This window comes from Apodemus sylvaticus, chromosome 13 (genome assembly GCF_947179515.1).
Source record: "Apodemus sylvaticus chromosome 13, mApoSyl1.1, whole genome shotgun sequence".
In the NCBI taxonomy this organism is placed as follows: Eukaryota; Metazoa; Chordata; class Mammalia; order Rodentia; family Muridae; genus Apodemus; species Apodemus sylvaticus.
This window is the reverse complement of record NC_067484.1, coordinates 63,558,459-63,564,613: the sequence shown is the minus strand read 5'-3', so window position 1 is coordinate 63,564,613 and position 6,155 is coordinate 63,558,459. Positions and strand designations below refer to the sequence as shown.

Here is a 6,155-nt window from a genome sequence, read left to right as displayed (position 1 = left end):
AAACATAGATGAAGGATCACGGGGGAGGGGGGAAACTTTGATGTCTTAAGTATTCAAGGTTTACCACGGTATGAATGACAATCTTAAGCAGTTAGAAACAAGTCACAAGCAACCATATGAAAACATCACGTGAATCACGGTGCATTTAATCACTGATATAACCAGGGATGGTTGTTAATATGAGATAGGCTTTGCTTGTGCTAGCAGGACAAAGGCATCAACTCTGGCCTCAAGTAGACAGGGATCCTAGGAAGACAAAGACAATTAATAAACAATACTATTGAAAATAATTGTTTTCTTTTTTTAAAGATTTATTTTGACTTATTTTATGTATATGAGTATATATGAGTACATTGTCTTCATGCACACCAAAAAATATGGAACGCTTCACAAATTTGCACGCCATCCTTGGGCAGGGGTCATGCTAATCTTCTCTGTGTCGTTCCAATTTTAGTGTATGTGCTGCCAAAGCGAGCACAAATAGTTGTTTTCACATAATTTTGTAACATTGAGGGGATAAGGAGACATTGAGTGGCATACAGTATGACTCTCTTGACATTACAATATGCCCAAGAGGGGCTGGAGAGACTGCTTAACAGTTAAGAGCACATTGTTCTTGCAGATCTGGGTTTGATTCCCAGCTCACAACCACCCATAATTCCAGTCTTAGGTGACACAAGGCCCACTTCTAACCATTTTGGGCAGAAGTCACACACGTTGTACACAGACAAACATGCATATAAAACACTCATATACATAAAATAAAATTTAAAGATCTAAAAAATAATGTTCAAGTAAACAAGTCTCTCTTCAGCTACCTATATCTCAAGCTTTCTCTAATTTTTTTTTGGGGGGGGGAGGGGACAGGGTTTATCTGTATAGTCCTGGCTGTCCTGGAACTTGCTCTGTAGACCAGGCTGTCTTCGAACTCAGAGATCCACCCTCCTCTGACTCCAGAGTGCTGGAGCTAAAGTGCCTGGCTGCTTTCTCTATTTGCTCAGTGAGAACTTAAGTGTGGGGGAGTTTTGAAAGCAACATTTCCCTACCTATAAGGATGCTGTGAAATCAAATCAGAAGTTATCTTCTTACCTCCTTGCTGCCTGTAGCTTGACCTTGTCCCTGGTGACTGAGGCCCAGACTTGGGTGCAGAGATTTTCCTTGAGACTTAACACTACAGAGCCTGACGGAAAGAATGAGCAGTCAGACCCAGCAGAAGAGCAGAGGGTGGAGAGCACCCTTGGTCACACACTATCAGTGTCGCTGGCATTTAGCCTTCCTGGAGACTGTTCCTTGACTGAATTTTCCTTTGGGAAACGGAGCATTATCCATGGAATTCTGTCCATCCGTCAATAACTGCTACATGAAACTTGAGTTCTTAACAAGTTCTCAGGCTGTTCTTTGTTTATGAAGGAAGGTAGGATAGACTAGCAGCTAGCAGACATGGAGTTGGGGTCTCTAGAGGGGAGTGCTGACCTCAAGCACAGAGCTGCCCATATGTTGACATCAGGTGGGTTAGAAGGACAGACATGGCATGCAAAGTCCCAGCAGCATCCAAACATGCCTGCTGTTTAAGGGCTCTGTCCCCATTTCTCCTGCTCAGTGTTTGTCAACAATTCAGAAAACTGAACAACAAGCTTCTCATATTTGGGAACAGGATAGATTTAGGAATGAAAATGAATTCAATGAGTATCAACTTCTGAAAGAGGCTGGATGATGAACCACATTAAGGGTGGATTTCAAGAAAGAGAGGAATGTAAGTTAAACATTTTATACATCATTCTTAAAAATTGCACATAGCTTACTGAAAAAAATCACGAAGCAAAATATATGCAGGGTCAAGTTTATATTTCCAATAGAAATTTTGTCCAGTCATACAATTTCTCATCAGATAGACTTATAAAAGTATATCTAATGATTGCTCAACGGATGCTAGCTAAGATCTTTTTAAAAAGAGAGACTTTTCAGAAAAAGTGGTCCAGAATTGATAGGCCGCCATTGGGAGAGTGACATCTGTGACATTGCCCACTGTCAGATGGCCTTTGGCTGAACTCTTGGAGGAGAAGACTCAAGAGTGCTCTCAGAATCCTCCACTGGGGTATTCATTGTGCTTTTGCTGACCCATGTGCTTGTCCTAGAGTCATCAGTGGTGAGGTTTCCATGGGAACTATGAAGGGCTCACAATTCTATGTCTAAACCCCGAATCCCAGAGGGAAGAGACTAGCACCGAGGCAGTCTCCCTAGTAATGGTACACATTTTAAACTGTCTAATTAAATATTAACCCCAGAGATAGAGCATTAACGGGGCCTCCTCTGTAAACTTTGAGTGTCTCATAAACACCCAGAAAGGAACAAGGTAAAACATACCAAGGAAATTCAGTCTATGCGTACATCCTTTTGCCCTGTGTGGTCACTGACAAGGGACACAGATATCTGCTCAGTGGTCACTGCCTATGGTCTAGCTCCTTTGCTGTTCAGAATGGCCCTTCCACTGGTGTTTGTGGTAAGGTTGGGCAGGTGCATTACAAAGGAGGTCCTGAGGCAAATGATATGTTCTGCGCTTTCATTTTCTTCGCAAGTCTTTTTTTCCATTTCTGGAATTTCAAACTACTGGCTCTTTGTAGGGGATGTCATGAGAGACAGAAGAAACGGTGCGATGATTTCCAGGTTAGAAAATAGACAGGAAAACTACAGCGAGATGGGAACTGGGAGGTGTGGGGTCTGGCACTGCTATTGACATTTTGGATGTGTCTATTGACATTGTGGGCCCAGGTTCATCTTCTGAAAGAAGAAGAAGAGGATATGAACTACAGTTATGATTTCTGAACAAAAAAATTTAAGGATCTCCTGTCCAGGGTGCAGGGGGGTAAATAAAGCCAGGTCCCTGCTCCCATAGGACCCTGAGGATCTTAGTCTGGTTTCTATATGTAGCTCTCAGCAGCCAAGAAGCAGCCTTTCTGGAAAAAATGAAGCCATTGTAACTTTGGAGGGGGAAACTCTACTTTCATGAATACCTTAGACTAAAAGTCCCAAGACTCCAACAGTGAAGGTCCCTGGTTCTCTTGCAGTCCTTCCAAATCCCTGTCACGTGTGTGTTTCTTTATCTGAGTCATTGGTACAGAATTTAACTATAATTTTCTCTTTAAAATACAGTTGGCTTCATGATCATAGCTACACTCGTTATTTCATATACATGAAATTGTGGATTTGGTGGTATAAAATACAGATGCATAATGTATGCTTTAAAGTAATGCAGGTCCTGGTTTTGTTTTGTTTTGTTTTTAATAATAAAGTGCTGAGGTAGGGATATAGCTCAGGTGATAGAATGTTTGTCTAGCATGCATGAAGTCCTGGGTTTGATCTCTACCACAGCATAAATTGGTTGTGATCATACATGTCTGCAATCCCAGCACTGGGGAGGTGGAAACAAGAAATTCATAAGTTCAAAGTCACCCTCAACCCAAACAACTATACAACTTGTTTGAGGGCAGCCTGAGATATATAATATCTTGTCTCAAAAATGTGTGATTTAAATAAGTAAATGATTTCTCAATAATATACAACAGCCAATATTCTGCAATACCACCTTGTCTAGTGCCAGTTACAGGGACATAGGGAAACTTCCACCAACTTTCTATCTGTCCCCTTCTTCAAGTCTCGTCTCCAGTCTTAAGGGCGGAAATGACCATCCAGCCTTTTTGCATTGTTTGACTTTGTGATCAGACAGTGTGTGAGGCAGCTGTCACACCCCAATGCTGTCCCTGTATCTAGGCTGGCAGCAGAGGACCGTTTCCAGTGTTTGCACCTTGAGCGTCCCCTCCCTGCTGTGGAGACCTGCGCTGCTGGCCTTGCTGCCGCCTGGCAGACTTTTTCCGCGTGAATGACAGGGGCTGGCAGAAGGTTGGCAGTGAGTGGAAGCAGTCCTGACACTCGAGCTGTGTGCCGCGCGCTAATTACACTGATGTGGGGTCTGGGCCGCGTGGTCCTATGCTCAGAGGAAGGATGCGAGGCAGGCGCGGGGAGAGTGAGCGAGCGGCACTACAGAGGAAACGCGGGAACAGCCGCACCTACGCGCATCCATAATTAATAAAATGCCAGCAGCAACAAAGGCAAACAGGGACCAGAAGCAGGAGAACAGAATGCCATAAAGCTTTTTAATGGTCGTTTTCTATTAATGTCAGATGGGCGACCGTTTTTTCAAGTGGGTGGAAGGGTTCCAAGGCCCCCACGGTTCAGTCACAAAAGCTAAATGCTGCCATTTTACCCCTCCTCCTGGAACTTTGGGGAAGAGCTTAGCTGTCCTACAAGCCAAATGTAATCTTTGAGGTTCAAGTGGGCATCTGATCCTTCTAGCTGTTTGCTCTTTTAAAGAGGTTTCTAGCTGTAGAGCTGAAGCCGTTGTTCTTTCGCTATGACAGCATCACAGCAGTTTTAGTATGTTATACACAGAGAAAGGGTTTGTGTGTGTGCGTGTGCGTGTGCGTGTGCGTGTGCGTGTGTGTGTGTGTGTGTGTGAAGATTTTAAGATTCCAGGCTCTGCAGTGGGATGGACTCCGAAGTGAGAACTTGCTCCCTGACTAAACAGTGCTGTTTCCTCTTGAAAATGGCGGTAATAGACTGATGATATTCTTGATGTTATTGGTGATAATGTCCACAGACTCCTCTAACGTTGGCAGGTCTAAGTGGGACAATAGAGCCGCTCTTGGGCCCTTACCTACATGGTCTCAGAGTCTTTCACATTTCAGGGCTTCTGTAGTCACGCCTATATTTTCTGCTGTTTATCACCCCCAGCAGTTAACTATGACTGTGGAAAAAGCACGTATTTTTACCTACATACATTACATTTTTTTCTTTTCTTTTCTTTTTTTAAAAGATTTATTTAGTATTATATCTAAGGACACTAGCTGTCTTCAGATGCACCAGAACCTCATTATCGATGGTTGTGAGCCACCATGTGGTTGCTGGGATTTGAACTCAGGACCTTCAGAAGAGCAGTCAGTGCTCTTAACCGTCTGTGCAAGCCACTGCAAGGATCGTCAGCTTATTGTCGAGCGCTGTCCGCTGTGTAGCGTCCCATGCTCCACCTTTCTCCTTTCCAATTGCTGTTCGAAGTAATGACGATGCTCTCCTGCTTCAGTTCCGTTACTCGGGTTCCGGAGGGCGGGAGCTTCCCTCTACTCTTTCCTTAGTGGATTTTTCCACTTGGTTTTCAAGTGTGGAAGTTACATCATGGCCTAGAAGTATCTTGCTCAGTGGATCAACGTATTAGGTGTTTGGGGTAGGAAAAGGAGTCTCTCCCACCATACTTTCTACAAGTGAGTTTTTCCAGTGGTGGCTGCTTGAACTGGAGGCACCTTGGAATAATAAATATACGTGTATTTATATATAAATATAAATATACGTGTATATAATATATATATATTAGTTAGGGAATATCACTTACCTCTAGTACTTTCTCTCCAGAAGCAAGCACCCCTAAAGTGTGTGGGGGGGAATAATCTCCCATATCCTGCTGTCGGGGTGACTGTTGTAAGTTAGAGTGTAGAGTACTGAGTCTCAAAAGAACTGCAAATGTTTCAAGATGAAAGAGAACAGGAGGGCTCAGTACATAGAATTGTGGAGAAAACAAGCAGCCAAGAAATCAAACACACAGCACAAAGAAGTCTCTCCACATGACAAAGGCAGGGGTTGGAGGGGGGGATGGTGTCAGACATATTTGAGTTACAGTACCCACTGACTTCCTGTCGTTTGGATGCCAAGAGGACTCATGGCAATGCTTGTTAATTAGTTTGCTAGGGCTTCGGTAACAGTGCGCCTGCCATACAGTGGGTGGTACTAACAGCAGAAACTGTTTCATAGTTCCGGAGCCCAGAAGTCTGACATCACCCTGTTGGCTGCATTGGTTTCTCCTGAAGGAGAGCCTGCCACAGGCTTCTCTCTGGGTTCTGATCCAGTCTGCTGGAAATCTCTGTTGTTCCTCAGTTTGGAGGGCAGCATGCCAGCTCCTGCCCTTGCCTCTGCGCACGCCTCTGCGCATGCCTCTGGCCTCTGCGCATGCCTCTGGCCTCTGCGCATGCCTCTGCGCACGCCTTCGTGTCCACCTCTCTCCTCTGATTAAGGACTCGATCCTTGTAGCCTGATCATTTGTAGTGATCTTA

General features: G+C 44.2%; 1 non-coding gene across 1 annotated transcript; it reads right to left on the bottom strand.

Moving 5' to 3' along the window:
* Positions 1 to 371: 371 nt before the first annotated feature.
* Positions 372 to 478, bottom strand: LOC127664306 (U6 spliceosomal RNA). Its single transcript, XR_007973154.1, has one exon. It is a non-coding gene; the product is annotated as a U6 spliceosomal RNA (small nuclear RNA).
* Positions 479 to 6,155: the final 5,677 nt, after the last annotated feature.